Genomic DNA, 15811 nt, shown 5'->3' on the forward strand with positions numbered 1-15811 from the left:
CCAAGATCCATCTGATGACAACTGGACATCCCCTTACAGAAGGGTGGTGGGGAGGAGATGAGCCAGTCAGGGTGCAGTGTAGCAACGGTGAAACATACAACTTTCCTCGAGTTCCTAAATGCTTCCTCCCCACTATCATGATCCCAATTCTACCTTACAAATCCGTCTAGACCAGAGGATGTACACTGGAACAGATAAGAGCTGGAAACACAGGGAATCCAGGGCAGATAAACCCCTCGGGACCAATAATGAGAGTAGTGATACCAGGAGGGTAAGGGAAAGGTGGGGGGAGAAAGGGGGAACTGATTGCAATGATCTACATATAACCCCTCTCAGCGGGATGGACAACAGAAAAGTGGGTGAAGGACGACATTGGTCAGTGTAAGACATGAAAAAATAATACTTTATAAATGATCAAGGGTTCATGAGGGAGAGTGGGGAGGGAGGGGAAAAATGAGCTGATATCAGGGGTTTAGGTGGAGAGCAAATGTTTTGAGAATGATGAGGAAAATGAATGTACAAATGTGCTTTACACAATTAATGTATGTATGGATTGTGATAGGAGTTGTGTGAGCCCCTAATAAAATGATTAAAAAAATTATCAAGAGTTCATGAGGGAGGGAGGGGGGAAATTAGCTGATTCCAAGGGCTCAAGTAGAAAGCAAATGTTGTGAGAATGATGATGGCAACAAATGTACAAATGTGCTTGACCCAATGGATGGATGTATGGATTGTGATAAGAGTTGTATGAGCCCCCAATAAAATGATTTATTAAAAAATAAAAAGATTGACTTGTCATAGTGATTGTACAGTTCTTGATATGATTGAACGATTGAATTATATGATATGTGGATTATGTGCCAATAAAACTGTAAAGAAAGAAAAAGAGAACTGACTTCCAGATCTGAATCCCACCAGCTCAAGGCAGAGGGAAGCATCTACTAGCCTTAGGAAGTAAGATGTGTGTGAGGTCAAAGGCCCAAGGGGCACTGGAATCAAAGTCCCAGCTACCGAAACCAAACCAAGCCCACTGGCATCAATTCCGTTCTAACGCAGAGTGACCGAAGGTGTTTCTAAGACTGTAAATCTTGACAGAAGCAGACAGCCTCAGCTTTCTTCTGCAGATTGGCTCAGGAGTTTGAACTTCTGTCCTTGCCATTAGCAGCACAGCACCCAGTCCACAGCACCACTAGGGGTTCTTGCTAAAAGAATGAAAATATGCTAAGAAAGGGTAGCTGCAGCTAACATCTGATTTAAAAAAAAATCATTTTACTGGGGGCTCTTACAGCTCTTATAACATTCCAGACATGAATTGTATCCAGCACATTTGTACATGTTGGCACCATCATCTTCTAAACATTTACTTTCTATTTAAATCTTCTTTTTTCCTCCCCTCCCCTTGACCCCTTGATAAATTATTATTATTTTCATATCTTACACCACCTGCTGTTTGCCTTCACCCAAGTTTCTGTTGTTCACCCACCCCGCCCCCGTGTGTGTGTATGTGTGTGTGTATGTGTGTGTGTGTATGTGTATGTGTGTGTGTGTGTGTGTGTGTTTAACCTGTGACTTTTGTAGTGTTGTGTTACTCCTGCCTGGCCCTGGTGGCACTATCAGGTTAGCTCGCATTGGATAGCTAACTACCTGCTTATCCCTCAGCACCACCAGAGCTCCTTCAGACTCCAGAAGGGGAGCAACATTTCCTAACAGAAGACTTGTTCGTTGAGTGTGTTCCAACTCACGGCGGCCCGATCTACGGTAGATTGGAGCCTTGTTGGAGCTGTGCCATCTTCACAATCGTAACTAAGGTTGAGCCCACTGTTTGCAGCCCCTGAGTCATCTTCACAATCGTAACTAAGGTTGAGCCCACTGTTTGCAGCCCCTGAGTCAATCCGTCGCACGGACCGTCTTCCCCTTTTTTACTGCACTTCCAACTTTACCGAGCACGGCATCTTTCTCCAGGTCCTAGTCTCTCCTTAGACATGAAACGAGGTCTTGCCAGCCTTGTTCCAAGCTTCTTCCAAGACGGCTCGTCTGGCGGTCCATGGTCCTTTCAAGAGTCTTTGCCATCACCCTAATGCAAACACGTCAGTTCTAATTCGGTCTTACTTATTTATGCATATGGGATGATTGGGAACACCAAGTCTGGGTCCTGGGGACCTTGGTCCTCAAAGTGACTTCTCTGCTCGTCAACATTTAAAAATGTCTTGTGCAGCAGGTTTGCCCAGTGCGATGCATCCTTTGATTTCTTGATAGTTGCTTCCAGGAGTTGATGGATCCAAGTAAAAGGAAATCCTGGCCCAACTTCGACCTTCTCTCCATTTATCACGATGCCATCCAGTCGTCCAATGATGATGATTCTGGTTTTCTTTACATTCAGGTGTCATCATTCTGAAGGCTGTAGTCTTTGACCTTCATCAGCCAATGTTTCAGACCCTCTTCCCTTGGACACAAGCCCACCTGTGTCACCTGCATATTACAGGTTGTTATTCGAACCTTCCTGCCATCCTGCTACCACATTCTTCTTCATAGAGACCAGCTCCTCAGCGTACAGACTGAATAAGTAGCTAAAAGGATACAACCCTGGTGTGTACCTTTCCTGATTGTAAGCTGTGCAGCTTCCCCTTATTCTATTCAAACGACTCTTTGGGTCTCTGTACAGGTTCCACAGGAGCGCAATGAAATGTTCTGGAATCCCAGCACTTTGCCACGCTAGCCATCACTTGTGCCGACTCCCACAGGCGAACGCCTTAGCACCGTCAATAAACCCCAAGTCCACCTGCGTCTGGTATTCTCTGTGTTCAGCCAAGCCATCAGCAAGGATAGTCCTAGTTCCACGTCCTCTTCTGAATCTGGCTTCAGTTTCTGGCAGCTTCGTGTCGATGTTCTGTTGCTAGAATTGTTTTTGGACGATCTTTAGCATGGCACCCGGTTAAAGAACCAGCGAGCTGCAGCCGCCCCAGAATTGGGCCTTGCTGAGGAGGGAACATCAGTGGGACAGAGACAGTGAGTGACAAAGCCACGGAGAAGTCTCAGGACGGGAAGCGCGCTCCTGCCAGTGAAGCCAACATACAGGACCGACAGGATGTCAGCGGGAGAGGGAGAGAGACTGGGAGGCCAGAAGCGCCCGGTGAGCTCCTGCCTCCGACTGCGCCTTGGGCGAGCCTGGCCTTGGACGGTCTGTTTCCACGACCTGAGAGTTTCCTGTTCGCTTATGGATTTTGGGTTTTTGTCGCCGGCAGCCGGAGAGGTTCAGCTCACCCTTATGATCAATTGTATGTCGCTCTCACCCCAAAGCGCGGTTCAGACTTTCGCTCAGACTCTTTGGTCTTCCAGGCTGAATCGTAAGTTTAAGGCTCACACATAGAAAGAACCTAGCATTATCCTTGACATGGAGAGTGTCCATAAATATTAATTACAGCAAGGAAGGAAAGACGAGGAGAAGGCCATGCGGAGGACGGATGCTGAGTTGAAAGAGCTCTGAGGTAGTTGGGGGTCGACTTCTCGGCGCCCTCAAACCAGATCAGGTTCTCCTCTGTGCCCTGCGCACTGCCTTGTCCTTTTCATTAAGCTTTCTAGTAGCTGGACGAGGTGTTTTGATTAATGACCAGACTGGCAATTCTAGAGGGCCATGAGTTTGCCCACTGTTAGATCCCCGGCTTCTAGTCCAGTGTGTGCCGGTCAGCAAACAGTTACTGACTGGTGGGGTTCGGCCTGGACCAGAATCGGTAAAACGGGGGACAGAAGCCTCTGTGCTTCCCCCCATCTTCTGCATTACCTACCCCCCCAACTCACATCTGGTGACCCTTGTATTAATAAGAGAGTTCATTTCTACTTGCTTGTGAAACCTTTTACCAAACCACCAGTTCTTCTATATTTATCGGTCAATTTTACTGAAGGGTTAAACCGTGTGGCGAAGTAGGTCAGGCGACTATGTGATTTAACAAGCTCCTGTGCTTTTATAAAATCATCTTCTGCTTAACAGGGCAATCCACCCTCAGGCTCGCCGGGGAATGGGTTGGAGGCTGTGGGGAGGCCCAGAAGTTGACGAAGGAAGGCTCTGGAGCCTGGAGACTTCTCTGCCGCTGAGCAAGAAACGAAAGCAGCAAAAGGTGACCCAGAGGGTTAACTTGAAGCTCACCCCTTCAGCCCTCAGCCTGGGCCCTAGGCGTAGCTCCAGCACCCCATCCTGACCCTGTCTCTCCAGGGTGATGTGATAGGATAGCATCCCGTCCCCACCCAGGCCGAGGCTGCCTTTCCTCCCTTCCCCCAGCCTGTTTTCCCTGAGGTGGGAAGAGCGTTCCCCAGGGCCCACGTGACTTCCACTGGCTAGTGACGCTCACAAACGGATTACAGCTGGTTTACCAGTCAGTAAAACGGCCAGAGGCTTTTGTGCGGTAATAATCCTTTTCCTGTTGAAAACTCTGGGGGATTTTCTACGGTTGCCAATAGTTTTTCAAGTCAGCAATTACGGTGTGGATTATGTAATGGCTAGGTATTAAAAATAGAAAAGACTGGAGTTTGCATCTATTTTAACCAACTCAAAACATGGCAGGGGAGGGGGAGCGAGGAGGAGAAACCAGAGAAGGGAGGGGGGAAGATGTCATGTGACAAGAAGCAGGAGATTGTGTCATGTGACTGGATAGTCAACCCCACAATCGACTGTGCCCTTCTCCTGCCCCTCTCAGCCCGAGGGCCTGCCAGCCCTCCCCCTCCTGGCTCCTCCGGCCCCCTGCAGTAGTGCCTTGAAGTGACCCCACCCCCCTACCCCACCTTCCCTATCCTTACCAAGACCAGGACTCTGGGGTCTTGATTTTCAAAGTTTTGATGCTGACCTTGTTTTTTTTCCTTGTAGTGGTAAAGTCAAGGAAGGGGCAGCTCTGGGGGACTCTTTTAGAACCCCAGTTCTTTGTTAGTCCCTTGGTCAAAGCCATTCAATGGAAGCATTCACCGTAATGTAAAATCATCTAGTTATCCACTATGAAAACACAGCTTTAAGGCAGGCATCCCTATGCCTTACCAATGGCCCTACCTCCAGCTCCTGTTTCAACTCCGTGTGCGAGTTAGGGGGCGACCACTTGGAGCCCGGGGTGCAGTGTTTATGGGATGGGCTGCTAACCCGAAGGTCCGCAGTGTGAGTGGGAAATATGTGGAAGGTCTGCTTCCCAAAAGATGAACAAACCAGCTCACCAAACCCAACCCCAAACCAAGCCTGTGGCCATCAGGCAGTCAGACTCTGCATATTCCTCAAGGGTTCAAGCCTCCTCTGGTTCTTGTTCTGCTCAAAGGGAATGTCCAGATGAGGGGCAGCCTTCAGACCCGAGACAGAGAAAAGATGGAATGGGATGAATGAGGCTTTTTAAGGCATTACTTAAGTGTGAAAAGGGCCCCAGTAGCATCGTGGGTTACACATTGGTCTGCTGACTACAAAGTCAGCGGTTCAAAACCACCAGTGGCTCTATGGGAGGAAAATGAGGCTATCTATTCCCATCAAGAAATACAGTCTTGGAAACCCACAGGGGCAGTTCTCCTCTGTCCTGTTTGGCTGCTATGAGTCAGAATTAACTCGATGGCAGTGAGGTTTATTTTTCTTTTTCAGTGTGAAATACCACAGTGACCCCAGTTAATCGAGGGCACCATAGGATGAAGAGCCAAGTTTGTATCTGGCTAATGGTGAGCCTTCCACCGTTAGCTAGCTTTCCAGTGGGTCTTTTGTTTTTGCCTGGGTTTCCATATCGAACCTCCCTTCTAGGTACAAGTGCCCCAGAGTTGATGCAGTGCCTTTATTATCCGGCCTGGAAACCAAGGGTTAAGCCAACCGCGGTGGGGACAGTGAACATCCTGTCTTTCTCCGCCCACACTCGTTCACCGGCTCGGTCTCTTCCACTGGTAAGAAATGCATCCTGTCTGCCCTCCACTTTCCTTTTTCCCCAGGAGCCTGGGGGATGTGTGCTTGGAACTCTTTCCACTGTCAACCTCTTCTCCTTGTGCCTCGTTAACAACTGGACCTCCTCCCTGCCGTGCAGACCCGTACTGACTCTACCGGGCTGGGCAGAACTGCCCCTGTGGCTTTCTGAGGAGGTAAATCTTTTCAGGAGTAGAAAGCCTCATCTTTCTTCCGAGTGAACAACAGCGACCCTGTATAGTGTTCCTGAGACGCCACCTTCATCTTCCCCCGGCTTCATCTTTTTCCTGGGGAGAGATGGGTGGGCTTGAACCGCCAATCTTGCCATCAGCAGCCCAATTCCTAGCCTCCAGGGGCCTCCAGCGCACCTTAAGAGCTCTCAGCCTGGGAAACCCAATGAGGCCGTTCTATGCTGACCTACTATGAATTGGAATAAACTCTCCAATCAGGGGTTTCGGTTATTTCGGGCAGGAGCAACACGAGGCCCGACATTAGGTCCCATAAAGAGCTTCAGTCTCAGAAACCCACAGGGGCAGTTCTATCCCGTCCTAGAGGGCTGCTATCAGTCCGAGTCAACTCGATGGCCATGAGTTTGATTTTTGTTTGTTTACCGCTGTTCGTGCTGTGTCATTACTTGCCTACCCTCTAGCCCCACACTAAGTTAAAAGCCATTTGTATGTATTTTGAGACCTATTGAGTACTGTTAAGAATATTCTATGATTGTGATAAGAATTGTACGAACCCCCAATAAAATGATTTTTTTAAAAAAGAATACTTCTCTTCCTATTGCGTGTATGTCCCTAGACCACCCCCTCTCATGGCTGTATAACCTATAGTGCGACCCCTTCCTGTGACGTATATCTTTACATGTAATTAGGGGGCTTGCACACCCCCAAAGGTATATAGGCGTGGGTCAGCAATAGAGATCTCTCTCTCTCTGGCTCTCTCGCTGGCTCCTCCTCCTCTCCTCTCTCCTCTCCCGTCCTCTCTCCCTTGTTCCCTTACCGTCCTTCCCTTCCCCCTCTCCACGTGGACCACCAAGCTGGGCTGAGGTGAGCAATGCTACCATGTAATGTGCCTGACCGCATTATTGTAATATCTCTCCTCTACCTCTCATGCTCTCGATGACTTTAATATAATACTTATATACCTCAAAAAAAAAAAAAGATTATTCCAATGGGGAATGAGCTGCCTGGTGGGCCAGGGGGAATATTGTTGGAAGAACAGATTTGTAAGAGTCTGACAGACGCACCAGGCTTCCTGCTGTGTCACCATCTGGGTCCCAGCCCCAGATGCAGAGGCGTCCACAAACGGAGGTTGTGGGCTAAGCACCTGATACCTTTGTAGCTCCTGGAGCCTGCAGACAGCCTTTGCAGCAGGCGTCCTACTTGCTAGGATGCTCCACACAGCCGTGGAGACTTTGAACCAGAGAGCGCGTTCAGTTTGAAAGACTGACCTCACCTAGATTGGGTCCCTAGAATCCTTCAGAGGCAACATTAGGCAGTCATCTTGGCCTGATAACTTCCGTCCACTCCCAGAAAGCCAAACCCCATTCCAGTCTCAGAGCCTTCATACTGTCCCGGGCTGGGAAAGAATGCCCGTAACATGGTTTCAGCTCCACCCACCCTCACTTAGACTTGCCCCGTCTAATGGAATTGTATAGAAAGCAAGAGAGCTCTAATTATGGGATTTTAGGCACCATTCAGTAGCTAGGAGGGGACCTTGGGAACTTCCCTAGTGCGTTTCAGAACACAGTGTTCCCAGAGATTAGAAACTGCCCTCTTTCCGAATCATGTAGGTTTTCAGTCCCTGTCCACGGTGTATCACCAGAGGCTGACTTGCTAAGACCCAGTAAGTTCCAGATCTTGCGGTATGGTCCAGATTTTAAATGATCCAATTACCCATGATGGTAAGTCCAAAAATATTGCCACTATGGTTCCATTTCCTACACACACCGGTCTGTTCCGAACAGCATGTGTTTCAATGTCTGCGGTCCTTGGATGGCCACAGATAGGCTCGCTCAGCACTACACTGGCCTTGGTCTCGCTGGTGTGCCTTAAAATCAAGGGCGTTAAGAAAAAGCATGGCAGGAAGATCAGCTTGCTCCAAGAGTTCCTCCTTCCCCCGTCTTTTAGGCAAGATCCAGGCTAATGGGGACCGCTTTGTGCACTGAGTCTTTGCCAACAGAGCAAAGTGATAAAGCCAGTGGCTTCCACAGGATCTGCTGGGCCAGTTCAGGTTAAGGCGGAGAGGTCAGCTCAGGTTTTGGGAGCTATTTCTTGGGACTCCACCGGCCTAATCTCGATCTGTTTTCTCGAAGGACACAGGGAAATCAATCATGGGGACTTATTATGAAGGTGTTTCAAGAAACTTGAAAACTGCATTGCTGAGAAAAAGTGCAGGGAACTTGTGCCCTGGGATGTTTTTCCATCTTGACCATGCAGCTGCTCACTCTGGGCAGCAAGGCTTGGTCTTACGAGAATTTTCACGGGAAAACCTTATCCTCTCCACCCCACAGCCCTGATCTTGCCCCTTCTTGTTCCTTCTTATTCCTCAAACTCACCGAAAGGGAACACACTTGGATTCTCTTGAGGATGTTCATACTAAAATAAAGAGTGCAGAATTCTTCAGGCAAGTGTTTCCACCAAAAACCAAATATATTGCCATCAGGGCAGGGCAGGTAATTTGCTCCGTTGGGTCTCTGGGGCCATATAGCTTTATAGAGGCAGACTGCCTTATCTTTTCCCTGAGGAATGGCTGGTGGGTTTGAACCATGAAACTTTCTGCCCAGCACTTAACTCACTGCACCACCAAGGTTCCTGGGGAAGGTTTAGAGAGACGGGAACACTGCCTTCAGAGGTAGCTAGGCCTAGATAGAGGATGAATCAAGAAACACTGGTTGGCGTTTGGATATCTCCATGAAAGCATTCTATGTTTTTGTAACATAACTTTTGACTTATCCTTATGCCTCTCGGTGCCCTTGGAAATGCTTGGTGAAGTGTCCTGCCCTGGAGTGTGGTCAGTGTCACGGCAGCATGAGTTTTCATTGCATAGCTGGACAGGTGACCCTGGAGATTACAGTAGCAGAAGTTGGAGGTCACTGTATGCGTCCTCCCCAGCCCATCCTACCTCCTACGCTGTGGGTCAGATGAGGACTTTACTGAAGCACCTGAAGCTGATGGGGACTAGAACCAAGTCGTTTCCAATTCATTAGCTGAGTTCACAAAGGAGCCCGTTCTACGTAAACTGGGCGGTCTGCTGTGGCTTCCTTCCCCCGGAAGCCATGGATAGGCCCAGAAGGAAACACGGGACTTGTCATCCCATTGGGCCCACTAGTCACTCCCTTGTTTTCCCGAAGGAAACAAATTGCCTTCTCTATCACCAAAAAATTAAATAGATTCCCCACCCTCACCCCATCTCTCTCTCTCTCTCTCTCTCTCTCTCACACACACACACACACACACACACACACACACACACACACACACACTGGTGATGTCTGTTGTTGGAGATTATACAAAGGGCCACAAGTTGGGATGGCCAGAGTAACACGTGTAAGCAGCTGTAATTCTAAGCCATCAACTGCGCTGACAAATTCGAGGCATCCGAAACCAAGTCGCGCTCATCTCTGGGCTCCGTTCAATGGGGCTGCAGGCCGTGCCGTCACCACCTGCATTCTCTTCCGTCCAAGGGCTCAGAGCCAGACAACCACCCCCCTGCACTGCACCGCTGCCCCCACCCCAGGATGCCAGCTCTGCCCCTGAGTGCAGACTCAGGAATGAGTTTGGGGAGTGGGCCAAAACAGGCCTGTGGACTCCCCCTATTTGCTGAAACCACTGGGAGGTAGCGGTGGGGAGAGACGGTGGGCCATCCGATGTCTCAGCCGCGCCTGGGGGGGCTCTCTGTCTTCTGACAGAAGCTGGGCTGAAGGGGGGGCGCGGGGAGGGAGGGACAGAGAAGGAAGAGGAGGTAGAAAGAAAGAAGAGGAAGGCAGGAGCATGGGGTTCTCCAAAGCCAATTCTGCCTCCTGGCAGCCCTCGGGGACCGGGTGGGACGGCCCCTTTGGGTTTCTGAGACTGCAACCCTTTTGTACCCCGTGGGTAGACAGCTTCATCTTTCTGTCAAGGAGTGACTGGTGGTTTTGACCGCAGCCCAGCACACAGCCTCTGTGCCACCAGGTTGGGGGTCAAGGGAGGAAGGATTACGAGGAGGCTAGGGCTCTAGCAGATGGACGGAGAGGTGGGTTCATCTGGGACCACTGGGGCTTGCGGCATCTCGTGTTTCAGGGGCCAACTGTTGGGGAAGGCAGCAGGAGATGCCTTGGCAGCCTAGTGCAGCCTCGAGGTAACTGGCTCTAAGCCGGCCGGTTGGCCTGGGGTTCCTAAACAGAGGCAATGCCCGCCCTTCTCTTACTGGTAGTGCCGCTTTACCTCCAAACTGGAGGCACAGGCTGAGGGCCCAAGACCCATTTCTTTGGTCACAGAAGAGACCCCCGAGGAGACCCTCCCCCTCACTGCCCTAACAAGTGTGCCTTTGAAGAAGACACCTCCTACTCTTACTTCCGCTACAATTGCCACGATGCTGTTTTTAAAATATTTCTCCAAGACACACAAAAAAGTCTCACTATTATTAGGAAGATTCTGGTCTATTCTCTTTCTCAGTTCAACTCTATTTCATCGACCTTCCCGCTTCCACTCCCAGCATCGCTCACGGAACTCCTCAGAGTTCCTTCTCCCTTTCGCTCTGCACTAACGAGGTCTTCTCTTTGCCGCCACTAAAAATCAGGGTTTGAAACAGACTCTTGGATTGGGGGCTCATGGCTCCCAGCTCGGTCCACTCTAACACCTGCCGCACACCTCTAGGAGCTTTTCTAGGACCACTGCCACCCCAGAAAGCTGTGCGGGTGCTCCTAATGCACACGCGGGCTTCTCCAGCATTTTCTTCTGACGGACACATGCTGGAGAGGACACGTCCTGCCCACTGCTGTCTGGATCCTTTCCTGGACAAGCTCTTTCAAGTCATTTGTCTGCACCTCTCGGGTCACGATCCCCATCTTTTTCTTTCGCATTTGGTGGCCCTGCGGGTGCTGAGCGTACGAGGTCTTCCAAATCCGATCTGTTGCAATTTTTGTAGTAAAACCAACACAGAGCCGACGAAGCAGATAGCCCTCGGCAGCCTTGACATCCACGTGAGCCTGCATCACGGTCTGCCCTGTTTGGACCACGGAGCGCATTTTGCCAGGCGGGAGATCCAGGCCACGGAAGTTGGTCGGGCCGGTTGGCCATCAGATGCAACTTGGGTTCTTTGCGTCCTGGCGACAAGTGTTTTTCTGATGTTTCCTTTCTGATCGCAGCGGGGGTTTCACCTCACACCAGTCTTTCTTAGAAACACGGACCAGCACTTGCTTTTCTCTTTGAACCATCACTTTCTTCTTGCTCCTTTTTATCCTTCTGGCTTCAGAAAGGCCCAGTGGAAGGAACCACCAGCGCTAACAGCAGCCGGGCCCTCTACGGAATTATTATCTATCCGCTTTACTTAACAATAGGGGTCATTGAATTAAGGTGACCAGATTTTAACATTGGTAAAGCAGGACATCATTGACAGGGCAGGAAGGGGTCTTTCTTGATTAACAATTTGGGCTTCCCATTCTCCGGCCTTTCCCTAGCTTGTCGAGCATTCTTTCCAAAAATCGGGACTTTTTTAAAACACCGTGGGACGTGGGACAAAATGTTCAAAAGCGGGACTGTCCCGCCCAAAGCGGGACGTCTGGTCACCTGACATTTAATTAATGCTTCAGGCCATAAAAATACTTATACCAGAGTCCCCATTGTGGTATTAAGCAAGGCACAGATCTCTGCTTCCTCCTTTGTCTATCATGACTAATGGCAAATGACCCCACCTAACTTACCTCACTGGCCGTGTCCCGGCAGATACTGTACCCGAAGGAGATAAGACACCTGATCTCCCACTCAGCTCCTCTACCCCAGAGTTTCTCCCTCAGGAGGCAGCAGAGAGGGTTGTGAATGAGCCCAGTCAGGCCGGGGCCTCAAGGAAATTGGTTTTGAAGGGAAGGAGATGCCCTTACTCTCTCGCCAGCTCTATGAGCTTTCTTATTCCTTCTCCAGCCAAGCCTCGATCTCGCTTGCAGGGTTTTATCATTTTGTATTCTGTGAAGAGTGGCTGAGTGGTCAAGCGTTGGGCTGCTCGCCGCAGGGTCAGCGGTTCAAAACCACCAGCTGCTTCATGGGAGAAAGAGCGGACTTTCTACTCAGTAAAGAGTTACAGTCTTGGAAACTCACAGGGGGCAGTTCTGCTCTGTCCTACAGGGTCATTAAAGCTGGAATCCACTCGACGGCCGTGAGTGAGCTGCAGAGTTGAGTGAGTCAGCTGAGTGGAGTGTGACTGTGGAGAAGCAACCGGAGAGGAGGTGTCCTGGAAACAGAACTCCGGAACTGGGCCACCACAGGGCTCCTCACGTACTTGTTTGGGTCTGGGAATGTTCACACTCTGAAAAATTACTGAGGACCCCAAATAGCTTTTATTTATGTAGGTTATATCTATTGGCAATGGTCATGTGAGAAATATAGTAAATACTACAACAGTGTTTTGGAAAGACTTTCCGTCAGAAATATGGTAAATATTAGAAACGGAGGGGGTTCGACATATTTCTTAGTCTTCTAAAGACAACAATAATAAATCCACTACACGTTAATATACTATTTATTTTTTAAAAACCCTCTATTTCCTAAAAGGAAAAAGACATTGGACACTAGGGTTCTACCACGTACACCTCGCTTTAGCGTCTGGTTTCATAGAAGGCAGCTGTGTCCTCAGACCTGCTTCTGTTCTCGGCCTATTGTGCTGTTTGGTGGGTTGGTTGGTTTGTTTAGGTTGCAATAGATGTAGAAAGTCTGGCTCTATACGGATTTGCCGCTGGGAAAAGTAGGAGTAACTGAATAGCCTTTTATAGATCATTGTGGACAGCTTTTGATGTGTCACCAAAATTGGAGACATGGAAGCTTCTGAAGGAAGCTGGGTGGCCCTGGCCACTCAGGCGTGTGCACCTGGCTGGCTCAGTTAGCCTCCCTGGGCTGTGGGAGAGGTGGGGGTGCCTTCCTGTCTCTCCATGCTGTTGGCCCCAGCAAAGCCATGTGCCCCTTCAGCTCAATGGTACTGCTCTTCTGCCTTGTCCTTCAGCTCCCCTTCCCTCCACGGCCGCTGCTCCGCAGTCCAGTCCCGACAGGCTCTCCCTGCCCCGCCCCTGCCTGGTGATCTTATCCCCTCTGTGGTGTTGAACCATCACTTGTAGGCCAACAGCTCCCTAATCTCTCTCTCCAATCTATGTCTGTCCCAGGCTTCAGCTCCCTGATGCCAGTTGTCCCCACGACCTCTGCACGTCAAAGTTAGCACCTCTGAATAGATCTCCTCACCCCGTCACATCACCTCCCCTTCCAGGACAGCCAGCCTTGGCTAATCCATCCTCCACCCAGCTGCTTCATCCCGGAACCCTTATCCAACTCCCTCCCGTCCCTCAGGGAACCGTCTAGGCCCGTCAATTCCACTTCCTAAACATCCTCCCAGCCGCCTCCTCTCCAGCACCTGCAGCTCTGCCTCAGGTCAGGCCTCACTTCTGCCCCAAACTGTAGCCAGGAGTCTCCCTCTTGGTCCCTCTGTCACCGACGTGAAGTAACTGTGTCCTGAGCACATAGGGCAGGCCTGGGCAGGACGCTGGGGACACAACAGACATAGTCCCTGTCCCCCTGAGCTCACAAGGCCCACAGGGAGAGAGAATAGCATGGGGCCCATTTCATGAACACCCAGTGTGATGGAGCAGAGGCTTGGGAAGTCCTTTGTGGGCATGTTAGGTGAGGGCTGACCGGATCTGAGGCAGGGTTCAGGGAGAGCTTCCTAAGGGCCGGGACCCAGGCTGGACACCGAGTGGGTGTTAGCCAGAAGCGCCACGTGGCAGGAAAAGCCTTCTAGGTCAACTGGCCCTCTCCTCAACTTTGGAGCCCTGCTGGTGTCGTGGTTATGTGTCCTGTTGAACGGTGACATCCGTAAGGTCAGCAGTTCGATATCCTCTGCCGCGCTTCTGGAGAAAGACTGGGCTTTCCACTCCTGCCAGGACTGACAGGCTCAGAAACCTACAGGGGCGGTGGCACCCTGTCCGACGGGGTCCCTCTGAGTCGGATGGACTCCGGGACAGTGAGGTTTTGTTTTGTTTTTCTTTCTCTATGTAAAGACCTCCTCGGAGGTGCCTCCTATACCTGTGGGATAAAGTCCACAGAACCCCCCCTGGGTGGCCCGTCTTCACCACACCCCAGTGTTCCCCGAACCAGCCCCAGCTGCGGTCACTTCCTGTAACCCCACTACTGCTCCCAGCGCCAGGCCTCTGCCCACGCGGTGCCATCGCTGCCCTCCACCCCGCCCCGCCCCACTGCCCATCACTGTCTGCTGACCTCTGTGCTCCTGGCCGGCTGGCTGGTATCACCTGATGAGGACTTCTTCTTGACCCCTCCCACGCAGACTTTCTGGCTCCCTGTCCCGCGCACGCGCCCACCTGTGCACACACCTGGATCCAGGTGCGCTTATCACACCGCTGGAGCTCGCCCACGGGTGCCTGCGACTCGTGCTCCAACCTGCCAGACCCCAGCTTCCGTCTCCTTCCCTCACCCTCAGCCCAGGAGCGTTTGGGGCTGCCCGAGGGGGCTGGTGGGACCAGGTCCCACAGCCACCACCCCTCACCTTAGCTGATTTGTCAAGCCGCCAGCTAGGCGGACTCCCTTTGCCCCACCACACCCCATGGGGAATGATCCGATCTGCTGGACATTGCCACACCCATCGGTCACCTACACCTGCTGGGAGCCACGGACACTCCTGTGGGCCCCGGCCAGCCCTGTCCTGCTGGAGCAGGGCGTGCCCATGCCTGATGGAGCCAGCGGCTGGGCCTGGCGCCCACCAAAATCCCACTCCCACCCTCGCTCCTCGCCACTCAAGGAAGACTGTGTGTCTAGGGCAGGGGTTGGAAACCTTTAGAGATGGAAGAGCCAATCCTGTCCCTCCTAACAGTTTCAGAATGATTCGAGAGCCACCACGGATCTTTACAGATAAAACCACTCTTATCTGAATACGATTTACATGAAACTATGATAGTTTTATTTTCATTTTCAATTTTGCTTCAGAGCCACGAGGACGCACCGGATGAGCCACATACAGCTCTCGAGCTGCAGTGGGCCGGCCGACCCTTGGTCTAGGGCCTTGTGGCTGGCCCTTCCCTCAGGAAGGGTTTCTCCCTAGGCCTTCCCGCAGGCAGGCTTCCCACGCTGCTGTTCACCCTGCCAAACAGGTGCCAGCTGTGTCGCCCAGCATCACCAGCCGGGAGGGCAAAGGTGACTGTACTTCGTTGTTAGGATAACAGATTACAGTGTTTGCCAAGTGCAGCCTCATCAGTAAAAAACCCAAACAGTGTAGAATATGGGATAAAAGTAGTCCTGACAGCACAGTGATAAAACCCCCAGCTGCAAACTGAAGAGTCAGCGGTTCGAGCCCACCGGCAGCCTGCTTCCGTGAGGATTTGAAGTCTTGGATGGCTTGCGGGCCGTTCTCTGCCCTCCAGGGTGGAGATCAGTTGGAATCGACTGGACAGTAGCAGGTTGTAGAGGAAAAAGTGAAAGGCCCCTTCTGCCCCTAGGCCCACCCTCCAGGTGATGGTGGTTAGCTGGGGACTGTGGACTTGGGCCCCGGCTGGTGGTGGCCCCCAGGCTCAGGAGGACAGATTGCTGTGCTGTCCGGTGCCATCCCTGTCATTGGTTGCAGCCTCCGAGGGTTCTCATTGACCGATTTGGGGAAGTAGTTCACAAGCCTTTCTTCCAAATCCATCTCCGCCTGGAAGCGCTGCTGAAACCC

Source organism: Echinops telfairi, unplaced genomic scaffold, assembly GCF_000313985.2.
Source record: "Echinops telfairi isolate 266 unplaced genomic scaffold, ASM31398v2 ScPeMD7_2573;HRSCAF=3158, whole genome shotgun sequence".
NCBI classification, from domain to species: Eukaryota; Metazoa; Chordata; class Mammalia; order Afrosoricida; family Tenrecidae; genus Echinops; species Echinops telfairi.